We start from the raw sequence: 24,933 nt of genomic DNA on the forward strand, positions 1-24,933 counted from the left end.
ACCTCCCTCAGGGGACTGATGAAAAAGTGCTTTGAAAAACTTGGAATACCATAAAAATGTGAGTTATTTTTACTTGTGGAATAAAACGGGTTTAGATTTCATTGCACTGTGGTGGAAGAGATTTAGGTGAGAGTTGAGGAAGAATACCCAGGGAGGGGGGGCCCACAATGGGGTGTTGGAGGAGAGCACCAGGATAGCTGGAACAGGCTCTGTGGTTCCAGGAGTCTCAGATTTTGAAGCCGAGGGGAGGGTGGGGGAGAAGTCTGACCTGTCCTTGTGTTGAAGGTACCTCATCTCTTACTGTTCACACCCAGTTCCCTCCCCATCCAACCTGCTCCTGCTTGCTTTTTCCACCCCACCCAGGCCTGAGAGGCTGTCACCAACTCCAATTTTGAGCAGCAGGAGAAAGTCTTATTCTAGTTACCTAGAATTGGGAGAGGGTGGGGGGCAGGCAGGGGGAAGAGGGGGAGAGGTGGAGAAGAGAGAGTATGAAGAGAATGATTCTGTCCAAAGCATTTCACCAATTTGGATGGTTTCCTTCTGTGAATTTGAATTCTTCCTGTACTTTGGAAGAAGGAGGGAAGAAAGGAAGGAAAGAAGGAAGGAAGGATGAGAAAGAGGAAGGAAGAAGAAAGGAAGAAAGCAAGAAGGAAAGAAGGAAGGAAGGGGGGAGGAAGAAAAAAGAAAGGAAGGGAAAGGGGGAGGAAAAAAGGAAGAAAGAAGGAAGAAAGGGAGGGAGGAAGGAAAGAAAGAAAGAAGAAGAAGGAAGGAAGGAAGGAAGGAAAGAAGGAAGGGAGAGAAGGAGGGAGGGAAGAAGGAAGGATAAAAGAAGGAAGGAAAGGAGGGCAGAAGGAAAGAAGGAAGAAAGGGAGGGAGGAAGGAAGAGAAGAGGGGAGGAAGGGAGAGGAGGAAAACAACAGGGTATACAGTACACAGTAGAAAGACCATAGAATTGGGAATCAGAGGACAAGAGTTCAAATTCCACCTCAGATGCTACTTGGGAATATAATCTTGGGTAAATTGCTTAAGTTTCCCTAGGCCTGGTTCCTCATCTGTAAATGAAGGGGTAACCATCAATGGCTTCTGAGGTCCCTTCCACCTTAAATTTATGATCCTTGTATAGTTAACTTGCACCCCTAATGTGCCCTCTTATCTTCTTGAATCATTTTCCCCAGGGCATGGGGTGATGATTCAGAGAGAGAAAGTTGTAAAATGGTTGCTGATAATGCTAGCCCACAAGCACATACTTGCAATGGGAAAGAAGTCCATCAGTAGTGTAAAAGGGAGGAGGGGTCATAATCTGCACACTGTGACATCCAGGGTTGGCATTTTCTTTTCCTTCCCAGTGACCTCAGATTTGGGTTTCTGGGCTTCCTTGAAGCAGAGGGGCTATGGCTATAGCCACTGCTCTTTCCAGAGCTATGAGTGCCCACTGAGTGAGGTGATCATAAAGTAGCACTGTGGGAGAGAACCTGATCTTGCCGCAAATGAAGATAGCAGCTATAAGGTGACCATATCCTATGTGTCCAAACTGACAGGTAGTGTGAATACCACTGGAACTGGTAGCTGGGAGAGAGAAACTGACTTTGATCACTGCCTACCCTATAAATCCTTGTTTATAGTACAAAATTCTAGAAATTAGAGGCAGATGCAATGGATAGAGACCTGGACCTGGAGTCAGGAAGACCCAAGTTCAAGTCTGTCTTCAGACACTAACTAGATATATGACCCTGGGCAAGTCACTTGCCCTTTTTATGCCTCAGTTTACTCATATGTAAAATGGAGATAAAAATAGCACCCTTCATGCCTCCCAGGATTGTTGAGGGGGGCAAATGAGATACTATTTGTAAACCACTTTGCAAACCTTAAGTGCTATATAAATGCTAGTTGTTAGTATTATGAAATGGTGGTACAAATACCTCCTTCCCTTACTGGTTTTCACAAGGTGAGTTGGTTGGGAATCGTACCACCACCACACCTGAAGATCTAGAAGGTCAATCAGGAGGAGATTTAGAACCTAGCCAAAGGTGGATATCTCCAGATAGGAATGCTTGTAACCCTTTCTGTTTAATTCTATGAATAATAAACTCTGTGATCCCAGTATGTTAAGTCTCTGTATTGGGGAGCAAGGTGGTCAAGAATTGAGAGAGGGGAGCACGGGTGGAGTGAGACCACTACAGACCACACACACACATATATAAAACAGTAGACAATTTTATTAATTAATTTTGGATATTTATTTTATTTATTAATTTATTAATTAATCTGACACACACACCCCTTTTTTTTTAACAGATGAGGACACTAAAGTAGCACAACTTGCCCACTAAATAGAAGCATTCTCCCTATCCCAAACTGGTGTTTTTGTATAACACTCTGTTTGCCTTATCTACTTCAACCTTTCATTTTACAAAGGAGGAAAGTGAAATTCCCAGAACGTTAGACAGCCCCCTAATTCTTCTAAGGCTAAAACTGCTTAATCCAAAACTAAAACGCAAACAATTTTAGATTATCCAGGCCATGGCTCCCCTTCCTCTAGGAAGATAATTGGGAGGGACTATAAGCCTGAGCTGGGCCCAGAATTAGATTAAATTTCAGAAGTTTGTGGGGGGAAAGTGAACCAAACTTCTTAGTCCTGCTGCTGAAGCCATAGGATTGCCAATGGCAGGGGGGAGCACCATTACCAGCCATAGGCTGAGTGTCCTCTGATGGCCAGCACAGATGCTACAGCTTTTTAAGAAGGCTGCTTGTGCCAGAACCGGAGGTTGTTGGTGTTGTTTGTCCTTCTTTCTCGAAGAGGCCCATGACATCAGGGAGGTGATGCCATGACATGCAAGTGAATTGGATTTAAGTGAGGGAGGGCTATGCAAAGTCACCAGCCTCACTTTCTCCTCCAGAGCCAGATGGGTCCAGTGGCCAGATATAGATCAGGACCATCGGAGATGGCCCCAGATGCAGCAGGATACCTTAGCCTTTTTAAACCAGCACCAGAGAGAAACTAACTAATGGCTACTGGATTGGTGGCTCAAGTAGAGCACTACCTGCTAAGCAACTCAGTTATTGCACTCTCTTGCTGGATAAATATTACAGTGGCATTCTGTCTTCCTGTAAGCTTAAGGAAGGCAGCAGTAGAGTGACATGAATAAATTTGGACTCCTTACACAAGTTTATCAAAAGAAAGAATTAAATCTCTTTCTGTGTTGTTGTTCTTACTTGGCAATGATATTGGAGTGGTTTGCCATTTCCTTCTCTAGCTCATTTTACAGATGAGGAAACTGAGGCAAACAGGGGAAAGTGATTTACACAGGGTCATGAAGATTGTAAATGTCTGAGGCTGGATTCGAACTCAGATTCTTCCTCACTCCAGGCCCAGCCCTTTATCCATTGAGCCACCTTAAAATGACTATTGTAAGCTTAAGGAAGGCGGCAGTAGAGTAACATGAGTAGATTTGTACTGCTTACACAAGTTTATCGAAAGAAAGAATTAGATCTCCTCCTATAGGAAGTTCTAAATATAAATTCACCCTCCCCTACCATCCTAGTCCAAATTAGACCATTCTTTTACTCAGTGTATCCTCAGAGCATGCTACTGTTTTTCCTGCTGCCTGCCTGTGCCTTCTACCTTCTGTCTAAAAATGAATCCTTCCAATGGGAGTCTAGTTTGAATCTTGCCCATATTGAAAATGGCGGCCCCACAGTCATCATTTCATATCCCAAAGCACATTAATTCCTCAATTTCTCTGGAGGGGACAGATGGGACCCAAGAGCCCCTCTTTTTAAGACAGAAGACCACCTCAACGCCCGTTCTAGTGCTGTTTATGTCTTAATCTCCTCTCTGCAGTAAATCTCCCTGCAACATTTTCATTGACGTCAACCCTCAATTTCCTCATCTATAAGATAGGGGTTTCAAGGGTTAAACTAGATGATCCATAAGCTTCTTTCCAGCCTTAAATCCTATATGTTAACTTACTCCATTTAATTACCTGTGTTGTTAACAAGCACCTAGTGTCAGTTTATTCTCCTTATTCATACACGCTACAGCTCAGAACACTTACTGCCCTTCCCAGCCCTTAGGAGAGGGGTGAGCCAGTCAGATAGCAAACTCAGAGGTGAGAGAGAAAAAAGCCTGGCCATTCTTCTGCTCCAGTGACTGCTTCACTTGGTCCAAGAGGTGCTGGCCTCATAGGTCTTCCTCTGTGACATCATCATAGACTATTACTGGTAGCATGGATCATAGAGATCATTAAAATGCCAACTCCTTAACAGGAATCATTTCACTTTTGTTTTTGTATCCCAGGCACCCAGTCCAGTGTCAGGCAAATACTGATGACAGGGTCTAGAGGTGGAAGAACTCAGAGGTCATTTAATCTGACCCCCCCCTTTTTTTTTTTAACAGATGAGGACACTAAAGTAGTACAACTTGCCCACTAAATAGAAGCATTCTCCCTAACTCCCAAACTGGTGTTTTTGTATAACACTCTGTTTGCCTTATGTACTCCAACCTTTCATTTTACAAAGGAAGAAAGTGAAATTCCCAGAATGTTAGACAGCCGCCTAATTCTTCTAAAGCTAAAACTGCTTGATCCAAAACTAAAATGCAAACAATTTTAGATTATCCAGGCCATGGCTCCCCTTCCTCTAGGAAGATAATTGGGAGGGACTATAAGCCTGAACTGGGCCCATAATGAAACCTCTCCCATCCCAGAGGGCTAGAATAGGCGCTGATACATACTAATCTACGTACTCTCTGTCCAGTCTATTTGCAGCTCGGAAAGCACAAACATTCTGAGAGATGTCCATCTACACAGGTGGGAGCCAGGGAAAGGATAAGACCACCTCTGGATGGCCCCACCCTCCAGCAAAGGTAAATGAGTCCCTAACCTGTCTTAGTCCTTAATCTGTTCCTGGCGTGAAGGACACGTTGTGTGAATAGTAGACTTCTCATCCTCCCCAGGTTACTCTCCTCTCACCCTAAAACTGGGGATCCCATAGGATGAGGTTACCCTGACACCCAGCTCTGGGACATCTTTGGGAAGGGGGATTTGAAGGAGGTGAAAGGTCCAAGGAGGTTATTTGTGATACTATGATAATGACCTGGGAACCTGAACCGTGTTTGAGGTGAATCATTCATTTCTGGGGGCTGGTTCCTCCCTCAGCGTCCCATACTGAGGCTAATTGGCCAGTCATACCCACTCCTCTTCCTCCTGCCATCCCTCCCTATTCCCTTTCCTGGAGCCTTCCCCTGCCTCCGCTTTCCCAAGGTCAAACCCATATCAATGTATAGACTCACCATCGCAACCCTCCCTGCCTCACAGAGACAGGGAACCCCTAAACCCCACTTCCACAGCCTAAGGTTATTCACATGTATAAATGTTGCATCTACATCAGTCATTTTTATCATCATGTTTCCTGGAGTGGAAGGTGAAGCTAGAGATTTGGGGGGTGTGACCAATTTGCGGGGAGAAACCTGACTCACCTTTCCAAAATCCTAAGATTTTCTGAGCCAGCAGAAATCCAAGAAACCAAACTAAGAATTTGACAGCTCTGGGCTCCAAACAACAACGCCCTTCAAAGTCACAATATAAGCTTCCTTTTTTGCCTCCACCCTCCCCTCCCACCACAGTTGTCCAGACCTCTCTGGTGCCTGGATTAGGAGTAGCCATACACTCTCTTTGCCTGGAAATCAGGCTAAAGGACCACCCAGCATCCCACTGCACTCCCCACTATCTAACCTCAACCCCTAGAGGCTCAGACTCTCCCTTGTTCTCTCTCTGTTGGTCCAAGCCAGGGGTGGGGAACCTGCAGCCCCGAGGCCCCATGCGAGGTTGCAGGCTCCCCACCCCTGGTCCAAGCTGATCCACGGTAGAGCCAAACCAGAGTATGTTCTAGGGATAGGTAAAACCAGGAGCCACCTTCATGCTCTGTACTCAAGTCCTTCTCTGACACCTGTATGAGGCATGACGGTGACTTCTGGGTTCTGGAAGGCTCTGCCAGTGGAACACAAGCTCTGGCAGGTCCTACCAAGATGAAAAGGCTTCAAGTGCAGACCTGGTGATAGATTGTAATATGCTTGTTGTCAGAGATCAGAATAACTAACTGAAAAAAAAGCTGGCCCCAGCAACTCACAGAAGCCATCTACTTAGCACAGAAGGGCTAGGATTTTTGTCAATGGAAGGTATGCCTACAAGGATGAAATAAGAGATTTCAAGCAAATATTGAAGTAAATGTGAGATTAATTCCTGCCTCCACACTGTTGGCTTCCTCTTTCTTCCCCTTTTTCCATATCTTTCTCATTTTTCAAAGCCCAGCTGAAGTCCAATCCAAACTCCAGAAGCCTTCTCTAATGAGTCCAACCCCCATTACTCTTCCTTTCTCTGAACTCCTCCAGAACTTAGATTAGAGTCTGGGCCAAGAACTTTAGTGTTTGCTCATAGATCATCTTATATTCTCATCAGTCAACTTTGCTCCTTCTTTTCTTTTCTTTTCTTTTTTTTTTTTTATGAGGCAATCAATGTTAAGTGACTTGCCCAGGGTTACACAGCTATTAAGTGTCTGAGGCCAGATTTGAACTTGGGTCCTCCTGACTCCAGGGCTGGTGCTCTATCCACTGTGCCATCTACCTGCCCCATGTGACCTTTCTTGAGCTCTGTCACCTAGTTCCTAGAAGGCTAAGTTCCCTTAGGGTTGAGAATCAAGTAATCAGGCCACACAGTTCTCTCTCCCCTGAGAGGGTTAATCCCTGTCCCCTCATGTAGTGGAAGCCCCTGAGAGTTTGAAGCATGAAACAGGGCTAGTGACATTCTCTTTGTGAGGGGAGGTATAGTGGTGACTCTGTCCCTGGTTAGGCCTAGGTGACTGGCTCTCATGGCTGTGTCCTCCCTTCTTGAAGGCAAGTCAAGACAAGCAGGATGATGGCACAGGAAGCTTGGTGCCTGGGGTGGGAGCAGGCAGACAGGCTGGGGAATGTAAGGTAAAGGCCTGAGAAGGCTAGCTCTGCCTGGCTGGTTGACTTTAACACCTCCTCTAGGAACTACAAAGACTTGTATTTTGCCAGGGGGAAGGAGAAGTTGCCGGGTAGAGGACAGGAAAGATGGAGGGGGCAGGGAAGCAGCCCTAGCTGAGGTCACTTATAGCCTGTAACACAAGGCACCTTCATGACAGGCAGAGGAATTTACTTTAGATTAAAGAAGGAAGGTATGTGGTATACTCAGACAGGAAGACTTTGGTGTCTCCATCCATGAAAATCCAAGACACAATTATTAGAAATTATTAGAAACAGTAACTTTGATTTCCAATTAACTCATGTCTTCAGTGGAGAGTGCATCAGTTCATTCATGAAAAAATGCTCTGTAGCACTCCTGTGGAAATATTGGGAGAATCGGCTTCTTCAGAGAATATCGTGATTGCTGTTGACTTCTATTGTTGCAGCAACTATATTCTGGGGGTTCTGACCTATCTCATTATTGTTACTTCTGCCATCTGTGCTCTCCCACCTAGGGACTAGTCATGGCTGCAATTTTCCCTCATCACTATTCCTTTTCAAGAATCCCCAGCCTTCAAAACTACCCATTCTAGAAGCCTGAATACCTGATTAGAGTATGTGTTGGGGGACCTTACCACACTGCCAAGTCCATGCAAAGGCTTTTGGGTATAGTTCTTCCAATGAGCAAGATTTCTTGGCCCCAAGCACTGGGTCAAATGCTTCTGCCTAGAGGTCCATCCAAAGAGACACATCTCCATGTATGTGATTGTAGGTGACTGTGCCAGTGTTCATGCGTCTGATAGTGTATCTGTGACCATTCACTATGTGTGAATATGGGTGTGATCTGTGTGTATATAGTGTGTGTGTGTGTGTGTGTGTGTGTATTTATGGAGCATCTGAGTATGATTGAGTGTGTGTCTGTATATATTATTATCTTTGTGACCTTTTGTGCTTAAGTGGAATTGTGTCTCTTTACCTGGGTATAAATGTATATGTTTGTCATCACAGGTGACTGTCAATGATTGTGTCTTTGTGTGAAAATCTCCCCTCCCTTAATCCTTCCTTTAAGATTTCCCAGCATATAGTGTTGTAAGGGATACATCTCCACACCCATCCACGGTCCATTATCCCTGTCAAGAAACAGACACATGCCTATGGCATTTAACTCTTTGCTGTCTTTGCATGTCTTTATGCTGTTTAATTGTTTGGGTTGGTCTATGTACTCCCAGCTTTTGATGCCAATGTTTTTTACTGTCTGACTCTTGTGTATTTGTAGCTAAGGAATGGTTAGCCAAAACCCTGGATAATTTTTTGAAAGAAGAATTTTGTTTGGCTTGAAGAAGTATACCAGAATCTCTTCCTCTCTTCTTTCCTCTTTCCCTCCCTCTCTCCCTTCCTTCTTTCTTCCCTCCCTCCTCTCCTTCCTTTCTTCCTCCTTCACTCCCTTCTTCTCGTCCTCCCTCCCTTCCTCCCTTCCTCTCCCTCGCTCTCTCTCTCTCTCAAATAGTTAACAAGCATTTGTTAATCTAATACCCTTTTCAAGCTACTCTTCCCAACCTATACTCAAAGTTTGGGGTGCCAAGAGTGGTAGCTCACGGTTCTATGGATAACTCTGTGGAATGAGTTTATGGTATTATTGCTTATGAGTTCCCACCAGTGTGTTCTCCATTAATAATTAGCCAGCCAGACAGTTATCTTTTACAAAAGGTATTTACTAAGCAGTAAGAGCAATTGGTACAAAATATTACCTCCAAACCAGGGATAGATGGGCTCTCCCTTTACATGCATAAGGAACCCAGGGGGAGTGGGTCCAACCTCAAGTACAAAGGCAGTGAGACAAATGTGGCAAAGGGACGTACCTCCCACTCCTGGCTCTGGAAGTCCTTTTTTCCCCCTTTTTGGAATACTCCTGAATTTCCCAATGAGGCACAGTGTCAGGATGTATGAGTCACTTCACTGGGCCAGGCATCTCTGTTTGATGATTCCAAGGCCATTCAGCCCTGGTTGCTTCTGGGACCCCTGGACTACTTGAACCCCTGAGGTCACTACCTGAATATGTCCACCTTGGAATACTGGTTCACCTAAGGTCAGCAGAGAACCAACTCCAGAGACCTAAGTAACTACATCCTCACATCTGCCGTAGCTGGGCAGGAGATGGGTCAGCTGCCCTTCTGTCCCCTCCCCCACCTTATTTCTAATTCCTTGGAGTAGCAAAGCAAAGAAAATGAGAGTAATGAAGCAACTAGCAAGACCCTTTTGTAGACCCACTCAGTTTCAATTCAGCAAACCCTGAGTCATCAGTCCTTCTGGCTCCACAGCCAGTTAGACAATTTGTCATCGTCACGTAACACTGACCCCTGAGTTAACCACATATTCACTTAGGCTGAACCAGGTAATAATATCTTCAAATGCTTTAAGGACTAGTAGACCTCACAGTCCAGCCAACCTAATCATTAAGTACCTAACATCAGGCGTTGTGCTGGGTACCAGGGAAACAAAAATGAAAAATGAAATAATTCCTGCTCTGGAACTTACTTTCTACTGGAAAAGACAATATGTACATGTATGTATATGTATATGTATGTGTTATATATAGGATTATGTTTATGCATATATACTTGACTACGTTACCTACAGACATCCACTTCTACCATCCTGATCTCCTTGGTGACTGTTGCGGTCTAGGGATGCTGAGAACCCCAGAATTCAAGGGCAAAAGGCATGGGTTCTGCCTCCAAAGAATTCGACTCAAGCCTTCTTTCAGTCAGAGACAAGGTTTATTGTTTCACCAGTAGAAGCAGGGAAGACTTTTAAAAACCAGCACTATTTGTAATGACAAGTGGGCCAGACCCTTAAGAAATCTGAGCAGTTTAGTAGATGAGGCTGACCTTTTTTATGGTGTGGCTGATAACTTGGGGTGAGGGTTACTGGGAGGTAAAAGAGAAGGCGTCTAGATGGAATCAAGGAGTGGTGGTCTAGGATGGGACCAGGTGTAGACAATGAGAGCCACAATGAAGGGGCAGTTGGAAGGATTATTAACTGGAAAGGGGCAGGTGCAGCCAGGGACTGGGCCATGTGGGAAAATCCAGGAGCTTTTCCTTTTTGGGGTCCAGAGCCCATCCCCATCAACACTGAAGAATAAATACAAATATACAGAATAAACAAATAAAAAAAACTCCTCTCTCTCTCTCTCTCTCTTTCTCTCTCTCTCTCTCTCTCTCTCTCTCTCTCTCTCTCTCTCTCTCTCTCTCCCTTCCCTCCCATATAATCTTTCAATCCTTCATTAGAATATAAGCTCCTTGAAGACCAGAATGTTTTGTTGCTTTTACCCCTTTTAAAAAATCCTTAGCACTTATCACAGTTCCTGGCACATAGTAAATGTTTAAGTGCTAGGGATTTTTTTTTAAAGGGCAAAAACAGTCCTTGCCCTCAAGGAGCTTACATGCTATTGGGGTATTCTGTATAAATATTTATTTCTTATATAGTACCATAGAGTGACTGATTGAGAATCAACACAAAATAATAAGAACTAGTTAAACAATTGAGGGGGGGTACTAGAAGTTGGAAGGATCTGGAAAAGGTTCTTAAAGAAGTTGGAGTATAAACTGGGTATTGAAGGAAGTTAGGGATTTCTAGCCAGTCAACTAGCATTTATTAAGCACTAGTTATATGTCAGGCACTGTGTTAAACAATGGGAATACAAATACAAGTAGAAAGAGAATCCCTGCCCTCCAGAAGCTTATGTTCTAGTGGAGGAAGACAACATATAAAGGGAAGCCCAAAAGAAGGTGAGATGAAGAGCCCTTTGTTCTCAATGAGGGAGTGGAGGAAGTCTAGAGTGCCACCTGGAGAGGAATGAGACATGGTGGGCCTGGATGCCCTCCTTGATTGGGAGTTCTGGGAGGAGCCATCCAATCAGAAGAAGAGGCCACTGGGGACAGAGGGTACTTCCAGTGTTTGAATTCCAGGGATGGAGAGAGGCTTCGGGATGAAACCTATGAGGTAGAAGTGAAGTAGGAGTGTGGGCATGGGGGACAGCCAATGCAAAGATGGGAAATAGAGGGCCATGTGTGAGAAACAGAGAAGATGGCTTTGGTTCAACTGCATGGTACAAGGAGGGGAATGACAGATGGTAAAACTGGAAGGATGGATTGGGGCTAGGTTGTCAAAAGGCTTTAAAATCTAAGTGGAGGTGTTTGTATCCTAGAGTAGGTAAGGGAGCCACTGGAGTTCATTATTATTTTTTTCAGTCAATGAAAAATCTGTTTTTTCTCTTTCTCACTTCTCTTCATCTCCACCCCCTCCTCATTAAGAAAGCCAGAAAAATAAAACCCTTGTTACAAACATGAATAGTCAAGCAAAACAAATCCTCCAATTGGCCACGTCCAAAAAATTATATATCTTAATCTGACTCTTACTCCATCACTTATCTGGAACTCTGAGTCAATCGCCTCTCTATCCAGAGGTAGGGTGCATATTTTGTCACTAGTCCTTTCTTTACTTTGAGATTTGAAGTCCCTTTTTGAGATTTGCCCTCCTTCAAGTTTATTTCCCTTAGAGCTAATCCTTCCCTTGATCCATTCTTCTAATTATTCCCCTCCTTTCCCTTTTTCCCTTTCGCTTTTGTTTCTTGTTGAGTGAAATGTATTTCTGTAGCCAACTGTGTAAATTCCTCCCAGTTCAGATGAGAGTGAGGTTCTTGTGTCACCAATTTCCCAACCCCATCCTCCTTGTTTGTATAAACTTCAATTTGTATGCCCCAAATAGGTGAGAAAATTTTCCTATCCTTCCTTTTTCTTTTCCCCTTCCCTCCTCTTCTTTTAAGAACACCAAAATAGGAGAGGGAGGGGGATAAAATTTAAAACTCAAAATCCTATGGAAGTGAATGTTGAAAACTAAAATTAAATTAATTATTTTTAAAAACCACAAAAATATAATAAAACCACATCCAAACCTTCTGTCTAATTAGATTCCCTTTTTGACTCCAGAGGAATTCTGAGGGGATACATATTATCTCTCCATAATAAGTATAAACAGTTTATTCTTGTTTGGTTCCTTATGATTGCTCACTTATGTTTACCTTTTTATGTTTCTCCTGATGCCTGTGTTTGTATTTCAATGTTTCTGTGTAGGTTTGGTCTTTTCATTAGGAGTGTTCAGAAGCTCTCTATTTCATTAAAGATATATTTTTTTCTTCTGTAGGATTATACTCAGTTTTGCTAGGTAAGTTATTCTTAGGTGTAATATTTTGCCTTCTGAAATATTATATTCAAAGTTCTTCACTCCTTTGTAGTCTTTGCTGTTAAATCTTGGATGTTCCTGATTCATGGCTCCTTGGTACTTGAATCCTTTCTTCTGACTGCTTGCAGTATTTTTTTTTAACCTGGAAGATTTGTATTTGGAACATATATTCCTGAGAGTTTTCATTTGGGGCTTTCTTTCAGGGGCTGATTGGTGGATCCTTTCTATTTCCACTTTGCCTCTGGTTCTAAGAGATCTGGGCAGTTGTCTTTTATGATTTCTTGAAATATGATATCTAGGCTTTCTTTTTGGTTATACCTTTCAGGTACAATGATTTTTAACTTATTTCTTCTAGATCTGTTTTCTTTTAGGAATTGTAGCTGAATTTGTGCCCAAGTTTTATATTCCTTATATTTTGCTTGTAGATGTTTTGGAGTCATTCTCTTCTGGATTTATGTCTGTCAACATAATAGCTCTTTATGGTAGGTTCTTTTTCATTTGCTTATTCTTCTGGTCTCTTTCCTGAGTTTGAACTTTCTTCTAGGGCCAGGCTCTGTGTACTTCTGGAGGGAATGTCTAGTCTAGTATTGCTGCTGCTTTCTTGGGGAATTAAGTGTTATATTATTCTAATATTTCAGGGATAAGTCAGGCTGGAGTCCTGCAAGATTTTAGTGCTCTCAAAGTAGTCTTATCCAAGGAAAAGTCTTATTTCTGCCCTCTTGGCCTGAGTTCTGTGAGTTCCTACCTTGGGTTTGGGTCTGAACAACACACCTGTGGACTTGCCCCTGGTTAGAGTTCTAGTAGACTGTTACTGAACTCAGCCATTATCTGCCAGCTGGGAAGCTCTGGTAGTTCAGAAGGACAGAAGTTCAGGATCCTCTTTAGTCTGAGATTCTTGCTCTAGTTATTCCACAGTAAGCTTCAGACTAAGCGAGGCTAAAACTGAAACCCTATTCTGTTCCTGAGGTCAGAACCACACGACTGCTGCTCATTTCTGAACTTGCTTTTAGCTCAATACGCAGTCTAGAGCCTGCAACTACTACTTACCCCCAAATGCTGCTCCAATGTGCAGGTTCCCTTCTCAGTCCACCCTGGATCTGGCTATGTAGTGAATGACAGTGTTGCCAGTTGGCGCCTGTCCCTGTACCCTATACAAGGTCAGTCACCTCTACATTGGATATGAGTTTTTTCTTGCTTTGATGCATAGCATCTCCTTATACTAGAATGCTCCACACAGCTCTTCCTTGTTAGAAACCATACCTAGTATCCAAAAGACCTACCACTCTGTTATTCTCCCTATGTTGCCCTAGGCTGGGAAAAATGATTCACTCTGATTTTTTCTTAGATTCCTGAAGAGAACTAGATCTAGTGCATTTTCTTGATATGTTTGAAGAAGTTGTGATGGGAAGATTGACTATACTTCCTCCTGCTACTCCACCATCTTAACTCTGCTTCTTCCATATTTGATCTTAAGGAAAATCACTTTGGCATCTGTAAAGGTGATGGATTGGAGTGGGGAGAGTTTTGATATAGGGAGATCAATTAGATGGCCATGCAGTAATCCAAGTAAGAGACGATAAGGGCTTGAGCTAAGGTGGAGGTTGAATGAGTAATGAGAAGAGGTTGGAGGCAAGAGAATTTGTAGAGGTGGAAATGGCAAGATTTTTCCAATTGCTTGGATCTGTGGGGTAAATGAGAGTGAAGAGTTGACTATAACACTGAGGTTGCAAACCTGGGATCCTGGAATGATGGTAGTGCCCTCAGCAGAAATAAATGGGAACGGGAGAAAAGAATAAGTTCTCTTTGGGGCATGTTGAATTTGAGATGTCTCTGGAACAACCACAGAAGGATAACTGATTTGAGTATAAGTGTGGCCAGGTCGCCATACCACCAATTGAGAGCAAACGGTGCTAATGATGATTAGGTCTCCCTGTGCATCTATGTCTCTCAGTCTTAGGTTCTTGTTTCTGTCTCTACATCCCACTTTCTGTGTGGGTAATTGAGGCTGCAAAGATTGTTGTGGTATGAGCCCCTTCTAACACACAGTTACACTCCCCACTCCCACCCCAAATCTGTATACTTTCAGACCATACTAGATTTGTATTTGCAGTTCCTGTGGGCAGGGTACATCATTGTTTGCAGAGCTTTTCACTAACGACCCGGTGATATTTGAAGAGCCAAGTACCATTTCTGGGCCCTGTCCCTATTTGTAGATGTTGTCCGTGTCTAGAGGCCTCCCTTACAATCTTATCCATGGTCTCACAGACAGAGAAGCCTATTGGATACTTGATCTTAATATCTGGTTCCATCTGCAAAGCTGCCATGTGGGAGGTGGGATCCAGAGCTCTTCTACCAATGAGGCTCTGGGATACAGAACCCCCACCTTTCCTAGATTCTTCCACACAGTTCACTCCCCTGAAGGAATCTCCTTATCTATCCTTAAAGACTGGAGTCTTTTGTGGCTAAGAACTCTGCCACGGGGCCTGACTGCCAAACCAGCACTGGAATACAGATTCCATCTTTATTTCTTTGTCCATTTTTATATCCCTTCTCCTCAGTCCAGCCCTGAGTTGCTCTGTTGCCCAATGGGGATGATGCTGGGGCCTTTAATCTTAGAAATGAAGGAGCCAAGAGGAATTGTCACCATCTCCTCTGATGACACCGCTTCCCTGCTCCCCCTCCTTAACACCATTATTCCTTTTGACTTTGTTTATGATCAATGACATACCTAACATGGTTGGTAACAAAATGGTATCTCACTTTTTTCCTCTCCCCACCAAATCACTTAACCACAATTACCTCCCAAAAAACAAAAACAAGAAAAACTCCCATCCCCCATGGGGAGGACCAGTCTTCCTCATCTTTACCCCTAGTACCTTATTGACTGCAGTGTCAATATTGAGTTAGCAGAGTGATGTGTCAGCCAAAACAACTACAAGGATCTTAGGCCAGAGAGACAGACAGACAGACAGAGAAAGACAGAGACACAGCGAGAGTACTCCTAGGAGTAAGGAAACTCTAGTCACAATCTACTCCACACTGGTCAGACTACATCCAGAATACTGTGTTCAGTGCTGGTTGTCACATTTTCAGAAGGACATTGATGGGCTGGAGATGGTGAGTTCATGTCATGAGAGGATATGTTGGGACAGCCAGGTGGTACAATGGATAGAGCATCAGCCTTGGAGTCAGGAGGACCTGAGTTCAAATGTGGCCTCAGATACTTACTAGCTGTGTGACCTGGGCAAGTCACTTAATCCTGATTGCCTCCAAAAAACAAAAAATTGGATATGCTGAAGGATTTAGAGAAGACTAAGAGAACACAGTTGCCTTTAAGTATTTTGTGGCCTGTCATGTAGAAGAAAACTTCACCCCAGAGGGATAAGACACTGGGTAGAAGTTGCAAAGGGACAAATTTAGGATCCATAATAACAATTGACTTTGATACAGGGTATCCCAAAAGTTACAGTGTAATTTTAAGCTTATATGTATAAGGCTTTTATATAATTGAACTTATACATATTATGTTGTTGTTCAGTCACATCTGACTCTTCATAATCTTATTTTGGGGTTTTCTTGGCAAAGATACTGGAGTGGTTTGCCATTTCCTTTTCCATTTCATTTTACAGATGGGGAAACTAAGGCAAACAGGGTTAACTGACTTGCCCAGGGTCACATAGCTAGTAAGTGTCTGAGGTCAGATATGAAGTCAGGAAGATGAGTCTTCCTGACTCCAGGCCCGGCAACTCTAGCCACTTCAACATCTGACTGCTCTGTTTTGTATTATACAGAGCATACAATTACTTATGTACCCTGTTTAAGCTTTAAAGCAAAGTACATTGCACGCATTATTTCACATGTCTCATGACTACCCTTTGATGAGGTAGGTACTGCAGGTATCATTAACCCCATTTTACAAATGAGGAAGCTAAGGATTGGAGAATGTAAACAACTGACCCACAATCACATGGTTAGTGGCAGAGCCAGAATCTCTGCACACAGGGTTTTCCTAACCCCGAGTCTAGCACTTGTCCACATTACATTTCCTCTCTTTGACCTAAAGGAAAACTTCCTAACAATTTGAGTTGTCCAAAAATGGAATGAGCTACCTTAGGAGGCAGACAGTTCTCTTCCCTGGAAGTCTCCAAGCAAAGGCTGGATGGCAAGTATTCTGTTATGTTATAGATGGAGTATCAACTCCACCATAGGTTGGACTAAATGCCCTCCTGGGTCCCTTCCAGCTCCTTGATTCTGATATTCTATAACTCTGTAACAACCAGGTGGCCAAGCTGTCAGCATGATGAGAGGTCTAGAGCAGAGATATCAAACATGTGGCCTGTGGCACCATATGCAGCTCACTCCCAACGGGAGCCTGAATCACTACTATGAGATTGTATCGTAAGAATGTTGTGTTCAGATGTTTTCAGTCATGTCTGACTCTTTATGATCCCATTTGGCATTTTCTTGGCAAAGACACTGAAGTGGTTTGCCATTTCTTTCTCCTGCTCATTTTTATAGATGAAGAAACTGAGGCAAATGGGGTTAAGTGACCTGCCCAGGGTCACACAGCTAGTAAGTGTCTGAGGCTGGATTTGAACTCAGAGAGATGAGTTTTCCTGACTCCAGGCCCAACACTCTATCCACCGTGCCACCAGCAGCTCCTACCATAAGAATGCTAACAACAAAACATTCCTTTCACTCCATAAAAGTGAGGTATGGTCTTCCATAACTACAGTGTCACTAATAGATAAAAATGTAGTTGGTAAATATTTAACAAAATTAAAATACAAGAAAACATAGTAAGTATTACATTTTAAAACTAAGTCAATATGCAGCCCTCAGGGATCCTTTATGCATAATTTAGTGGGCCCCATTGTTATTTGAGTTTGATACCACTGGTTTAGAGAATAATTATGAAGAATAATTGAGATTTCTCCACACAGTTAAGGAAGATGCGATCAGGGGGGCAGCTAGGTGGCACAGTGGATAGAGTACGGGCCCTGAAGTCAGGAGGCCCTGAGTTCAAATCCAGCCTCTGACCAAACACTTGACACTTACTAGTTGTGTGACCCTGGGCAAGTCACTTAACCCCATTGCCTAGTCAAAAAGAAAAAAAGAAAAAAAAAGACATGATCATTGCTCTCAAGTGTGCATTTAGTCATCCAACAAACATATTAATTTTGATAAGCACAGTAGCAGACCCTATGGGATATATAAAGGTGAATAAGATGTACTTTGGGGCAGCTAGGTGGTTCGGTGGATAGAGCAATGAGCCTGGAGTCAGGAAGACTCATCTTCCTGAGTTCAAATCTAGCTTCAGATGCTTACTAGCTGTGTGATCCTGGGCAAGTCACTTAACCCTGTTGGCCTCAGTTTCCTCATCTATAAAAATGAGTTGGAGAAGGAAAGGGCAAACCACTCCAGTATCTTTGTCAAGAAAACTCCAAATGGGGTCGCAAAAAGTCAGACATAACTGAAAACAACTGAACAAAAAGAAACCCAAAGATGTACTTCCTACTCAAGATGCTTAGAGCCTCCCTTGCTGTGGGTATACTGGTGGAGTTACCTGCTAAATTAGAGAGAGCTTGGTATCATATAAAAAGCATAGGAGTTAGAGTCAGCAGAACACCAAGTCTGAATTCTTCCCTAGATACTTTCTGGCTATGAGATCAGGTACAAGTTACTGTCTGAGCTTCAGTTTCAATGAAACTTAGTAGCACTCGATAGGATAAAAACAATGCCTTTCTTCACTGTATGCTTCATGATCTAGCACTGAATTGTCAAGGTAAAATCACAGCAATAATCCTCTAAGATATGGAATGAATTATGATGATTGACTGCAGCCCGTCTCCAACCAGATAGGGCAGGATTAGAGCAGTCCTGCCGGGCTAAGTATTCATTGAAAGGAAGGATCTTTGCATAGGCGGTCCTGCTTCTCACTCATACTTCTTGGAATCTCTAGCTTCCTTCAAAGCTTATCTCAAGTGTTGCCTCCTGTGTAAAGCCTTTACTGATCCTCTCAGCTACCAACATCTTCCCATTAAATTATCTCATATTTATTTTGCATATGTCTTATGTATATGAACACACATTGTACATGTAGCACCCTCACTGCAGCTAAACCCTCGAATTCACACTCCTAGATTTGGTCGGGGGTGAGGGGAGGGTTTGCTGCGCGGAGAGACAACTATCCTCAAGCCGAAGGTCCTTTGTGGGTCTATGATCCTAAAATTACAACTCACAAGCCCCCATTGGTGTGCTTACTTTAACAGCCAGTAGTCACAATTAACTCAAAGGCATTTAGTGAGATGGTATCAGAAGAATGGGGTACTATAAGAAATGGGACAGCTAGGTGGCTCAGTGAGTAAAGTGCTGAGCCTGGAGTCAGGAGGACCTGAGTTCATTAGCTGTGTGATCCTGGGTAAGTCATTTAACCCCTGTTCATCTTAACCCACTGGAGAAGGAAATGAGAAACCACCCCAATTTCCTTGTCAAGAAAACCCCATGAACAGTGTTGGCGTGCTATGGTCCACAGGGTCATGAAGAGTCAGACACAATTGAACAACTGAACAACAAATCATAAGAATACTAGTAACAAAACATTCCTGCCTTCAATAAAATTGAGGTACAGTCTTCCATAACTTCACACAGTATCTCTATTAGGAAGATTAGAAGCAGGGAGGCCAGTTAGGAAAACATTTTAATAGTTCTGGTGAAAAGTAAAGAAGACTTAAGCTAGGGTGGTAGCAGTGGGAACAGAAAGTTTGTGATTATGAGTGAAAATCACTGGCATTTGTTGACAGGTTGGATGGGGGTGGGGTGGGGTGAAGGAGTCACAAGGATCCAAGACAGCATCGAGGTTATACATCTGAATGACTCAGGGATGGTGGGACTATAAACAAAAATGAAGAACTCAGGAAGACAAACAGGTTTTGAAAAGATCTTTAGACATGTTGAGCTTGTGGTACAGGCAGGATAGCCAGGAGATTCTAGCTGACAATCGGAAATGCAGAGATATAGATTTGTGAGTCACCTAAATGGAGGTGATAGTTGAAGCTGTGGGAGTGGATGAGATCACCAAGAGAGAAGAGAAGAGAAGGGAAGGGAAGGGAAAAGAAAGGAAGGGGAGGGAAGGGGAGAGAAGGGGAGGGGAGGGGAGGGGAGGGGAGGGAAGGGGAGAGGAGTGGAGGGAAGGGGAGGGAGAAGGGGAAAGGAGAGGAGAGGAAAAAGGAAGGGAGGAAAAGAATAGAGAAGAGAAGGGAAAGGAGAAGAGAAAGAGGGGACAGGTGGAGAGAGAAGAGGAAAGGAAAGGGAAAGCAGAAAAAGAGCAACTAAAAAAGTTCTGCAAGTTTAGTAGTGCAGGTTCAAAAGTGCAATATGGCAGAAAAAAGCTATACACAAATCATAGAGTCAGAGATTTAGAGCTGAAAGGGATCTTAGAAGCCATCAAGTCTAATCCTCTCATTTTGAAGATGAGGAAAATGCATCCAGAATGGAGGAGGTGATAGTCTCTTCCATCAGATCACAACTGGAATGCTGGGCTCAGTTCTGTGCACCACATTTTAGGAAAGCCATTGCTAGCATAGAAGGTTCCCAGATGACAGTATCTAGGACACTGAATGAGCTGGAGACTATGTCATATAATAATTATAAAAGCCCCTTACATGTGCTATCTCATCTGATCCTTGAAATAACCCTGTGAAGCAGGTGATCTTTTTACTCCCATTTTACAGATGAAGAAACTGGGCCTCAGCATTAAATGTCTTGCCAAGGGTCACACAGCTAATAAGTATCTGAGGCAAGATTTAAACTCAGGTCTTCCTGACTCCAAGTCCAGCAATGCTACATACTATACCAGTTAAAGGAAATCGGAGCTGTTTAGACTGCAGAAGAGCAGACTTAGGAAAGACTTCAAGTATTTGAAGAATTACTATGTAGAAGATGAACAGAATTAGAAACAACAAACAGGTAGAAGTTTCAGAGGGGGCAAATGTAGGCTCAATATAAATGTAAAATATCCTTTAAAATTAGATAACAATATTTGTAATTGTCTGCCTCAGGAAGTAGTTAGTTCCTCCTCACCAGAGGTCTTCAAGCAAAGACTAGATAATGACTTCCTAAAAATGTCTTGGAAATGATTTCTTCTCATGTATGGATTTGACTAGATAGCTTTTAAGGTCTCTTCGCCTCTGAGACCCAATGATTCTCTGACCAGTCAGAAGGTATAGTCACCATGAGAAGAAAGAGTATCAAAAATAATGTTGGTTTTCTTTTTTTCCTTTTCCCCATAGTCAAATGATGTTCAGAAGCTAAGGAAGATGAGAACTGAGAAAAGGCCATTTGACCTGGTAATCTGGAGGTAATGAATTCAGAAAGAGCAATCTCATGACAGTGGTAGAGATAGAAGCTAAGTAGAGAGTAGTAAGGAACTTTAGGCAATAAATAAGTGTAAAGTATACTTTCTTTTTTTTAATATTCATTTTTAGAAGATTTTTGAGTTCCAAATTTTTCTCCTTCCCTTCCTTCCCTCCCTCAGTAAGCAATTTGATATAGGTTATATGTGTGCAGTCATGTAAAACATATTTCCTTCCACATTAGTCATGTTGTAAAAGAAGAAACAGAACAAAAGGAAAAACCACAAAAAAAAGTGAAAGTAACAGACTTCATCAGCTCTTTATCTAGATGTGGATAGCATTTTTTCCATCATGAGTCTTTTGTCTTGGATCATTGTATTGCAGAGAAGAGCTAAGTCGGGGGCAGCTAGGTGGCTCAGTGGATAGAGCACTGGCCCTGGATTCAGGAGGGCCTGAGTTCAAATCCAGTCTCAGACACATAACACTTACTAGCTGTGTGACCCTGGGCAAGTCACTTAACCCCATTGCCTAACCAAAAAAAAAAAAGGAAAAAAAAAAAGAAGAGCTAAGTCTATCACAGTTGATCATCACACAAGGTTACTATTACCATGTACAGTGTTCTCCTGGTTCTTCTCACTTCATTCAGCATTAGTTCACATCTTTCCAGGGTTTTCTGAAATCATCCTGCTTGTCATTTCTTACAGCACAATAGTATTCCATCACAATTATATACCATGACTTGTTCAGTTATTCTCCAATTGATGGGCATCCCCTCAATTTCCAATTCTTTGCCACAAGGCACACTTTCAAAGTGTTTGACAATAAAAGGGAAGAGAAATATGTGATTATAGCTTGAGGGGATAGAAGGTCTTTTAAGGAAAGTCTTTCAGAATTGGGGAAATGTCAGCATATTTATAAGTGGAGGGAAACAGTAGTTGGAGGGAGAGAGATTACAGATGCAAGAAAGAGAGAAGATAAGTGGACCAAAATCCAGAAGATACAGAAAGAGAGGATAGGATAAAGGGCACAAGTGAAGTGGGTCTTCATACTGAAAAGAATGAGAATTCTGATGGGTAATGACTCAGTTTTGAAGTAAGGAGAAAGAAAATTGAGAAAATTTAAGTCAGAGGGCAATGGTCTTTTCAGTAAAGTAAAAAGCAAGGCATCTACTAGGAATGAGGGAAAGGAGTTGAGGTTTGAGGTGAGAGTAGAGGGTTTAGAGCAGCTGCTGTGGGGCGTGTGCTAGAGATAAAAGAAAATTAATTCATTCAGTGGGATAAATTACATTCAATTCAATTCAGTCGTTTTTCAGTCATGTCTGACTCTTTGTGACCCCATTTAGGGTTTTCTTAGCAAAAAATACTGGAACGGTTTGCCATTTCCTTCTCCAGCTCATTTTACAGATGAGGAAACTGAGGCAAACTGTGTTCGGTGACTTGCCCAGGGTCACACAGCTAGTAGTGTCAGAGGACAGATTTCAACTCAGGAGGATGTCTTCCTGACTCTTAGCTCAGCACTCTATCCATTGTGCCACATAGCTGCCCTCAATATATAGCAGTCACTTAATAAATACTTATTGATACATAGATAGAAGTACTGTTATAGCATATAGCAGGGTGGGGAACGTGCTATCTAATTACTAAGCACAGGAATAGAGCCTATCAGTGGAAGTTAAAAAAGAACAAATCTCAGCTCAATGTAAGGATGAATGTTCTAACCATGCAAGGATTTCTATCATTAGAAATGTAATGAGCAAAGGGTGGGAATGAACACATAACCCATTTGTATGGTAATGGGGAGAGTAGAGAGGAGGCTCGATAAGTATGACCAAACTGATGCTGAGAATGGTAAGAATGAGGATGAAGACAAATGATGAAGATGGTGATGGTGATGGTGATGGTGATAGTGTTGGGAAAGCAGAGGTGGAGGTTGTAATGGTGACAGGATGGAGATGATGATGTAATCAATGGTGATGACAGGAAGAAGGACAGGAATTGGCTGAAATTATGATGATGATGCAGACAGTGGTTGTGACAGAGATAAGATGGGGAGTGGAGAGGGATTGAGAATGGAGATGGAGATAATGATGGGAATAGGGATGGGAATGCTTATAAAGATGTAAATGGAGTTGAGGTTGCAATAGTTAGAGGGATGGATTGGGCTTAGAGATAGAATTAGTGATGCAGAAAGGGAGATAACAGGAATGGGGATGGAAGAAGATGTTGGGATAGGGGTGGAGAAGGTGAGTGATAAGGACGGTGATAGACATAGGGATGTCGACAGAGATATGCATGAAAATGTAGATGATTTTAGAGATGGTTACAGGTTGCACATGGAGATAGTATTTTGGAATGAGAACAGGGATGGAGATAGGGATAGGAATGCGGTTACAAGGATGGGGATGGAGAGAAGAGTAAGGACAAATCTGAGGATAAGAATGGGAATATTTACAGGGATGGGATAAGGATGAAGGAATGGATATGAGGGGAATGAAGATGAGGAAAAAGGATGGATACAAAACTGGGGACAGTGACAGTTTGATTCAATTCGACAAGAATTTATTAAGTGTCTATGATGTGCCAGTCACTATAATGGCCCCAGGACTGCAAATGCCAAACTGTCCCTGCCCTCAAGGATATCATATTCCACTTCAAGAAACAATGTGTGAACATTATATAAAATATATTCAAAAGAAATACAAAGTAATTGGGGGAGGTAGGTGGAGCCCTGACAGTTGGGAAAAATCAGGCAAGGCTGGAAAAGGCAGAGGTGAGAAAGGAAGCTAAAAATGGAGGACAACCTGTGCAAAGACCCAGAGACAGAATATAGAATCATAGTGTCATATGTCTAGCACTGGAAGAGACCTTAGAAGCCATCAAATCCAACCTTTATATTTTCAGATGAGCAAACTGAGACACAGAGAGGTTAAGTAATGTGCCCAGGATCACATGACTAATAAATGTCTGAGGCTGGCTTTGAAACCAGGGCTTCCTGACATCAAGCTGCCTCTGTAATAACCTCTTCCTCCTCTGCGCAGTAGCACTTTTTAAAACCTCTCTAATAAGCTTGTCATGCATCATTTTGTCTTTTGTTAATCTGTGGATGTATTCTTTCTCCTTATTAGGTTTAAGTTGTATCAGGGCATGGACCACATCTTATCTAAAATGTATAAAATTATCTAAAATGTATATTCCACCAGCTCAACGCCTCTCTCAAAATACAGTACAGTTATCCCTTCCACATCACGACTTTCCCCAGCGTGAGTTTCCGTATGTCATGGATAGGCTTAAGAAATTAAATGGGAATTTTGGAAGAGTTTTGCAGAAGCTACAGGTGACATGCAAAGGTCAATAGATGCCACAAAGCCTATGACCAAATATTTAACCCAAATTTTACAAAAAGGTACTGTAAACACTCCATAAAAGAAAAAGAAAAAATTCATCTCTGCTAAGAAGGGAGGGACAAAAATTTTTACGTGGATTTTCCAGATTGTAGGGTGCCATGCCACTAAACCCCCCCCCAATGTAGAATAGATAACTAAAGTGCTCTACCCACTGAAAATAGTCACTATTTGTTTAATTGAATGATCACACCCAAAGAGCATTGATTAAGGCATCAATGTCAATGTGAATGGAAGTCTCTGGTGATAGGTCTCAGGGCTCTGTGCTTAGCTCAATTTTGTTTAATCAGAATTTTTGTCAATGACTTAGAGGAAGACAGGATGTCATACTTTTGTAACACCTCCTCTGGGCCCACTTGCCTAACTTGCACTGACACGAGTAGGTTGGATCCCTTTAGCAACAGAAGCTGCCAGGGATTTTATTAACTTTATGGGTGTCTATCCTAACACAGTGGGTCACAAGACCCCACAAGTGTGCTTCCTCTTAAAATCAGTAAGTAAATTTAATTAGCATTTTAGAAAAGATGTTTATTCAAATGGTATACCAAGAATAACAGTTAGAATGGAGCCATGTGTACAGAGGTGATTGTTGAATTCATGGAAATTGATAAGATCACCAAGAGATAGAGAACAGAAAGAGAGCCCAAAACCAAGCCCTGGGATACACCTACATAGACACTGGGCACATGAGTAATGATAGACTGATATGATAGAAGACTGAGATGGAATGCTCATACTGGTTAGAGGAGAAACAAGAGAGAACAATATCATGAAAACCTGGGGGGGAAAGGCTATATAAGAGAAGGCTGAAAGCAACAGGGCAGAAAAGTCAAGAAGGATCAGAACTGAGAAAACGTCATTGAATTCAGCAATAGAGATAATTGGTGACTTTGGAAAGAATAGTTTGTGTAAAGTGAAGGGATAGGGGACCAAACTGCAAAGGGCTGAAAAGTGAG

General features: G+C 42.5%; 1 long non-coding RNA gene across 3 annotated transcripts in view; it reads left to right on the forward strand.

The window, feature by feature from the left end:
- Nucleotides 1-1,371: 1,371 nt before the first annotated feature.
- Nucleotides 1,372-24,933, forward strand: part of LOC110202670 (uncharacterized) — a 35,182-nt gene continuing 11,620 nt past the window's right edge. The window contains exons 1-3 of one of the 3 annotated variants that reach the window (XR_002322772.2): nt 1,372-1,538; nt 4,756-4,864; nt 20,515-20,582. This is a non-coding gene — a long non-coding RNA (uncharacterized LOC110202670). Of the gene's footprint in view, nt 1,539-4,262; nt 4,359-4,755; nt 4,865-20,514; nt 20,583-24,933 lie in introns of those variants that run through there. The other 2 variants (XR_002322771.2, XR_002322770.2) reach the window with 2 other exon arrangements.

This window comes from Phascolarctos cinereus, unplaced genomic scaffold (assembly GCF_003287225.1).
Source record: "Phascolarctos cinereus isolate Bilbo 61053 unplaced genomic scaffold, phaCin_HiC Scaffold_4;HRSCAF=312, whole genome shotgun sequence".
In the NCBI taxonomy this organism is placed as follows: domain Eukaryota; kingdom Metazoa; phylum Chordata; class Mammalia; order Diprotodontia; family Phascolarctidae; genus Phascolarctos; species Phascolarctos cinereus.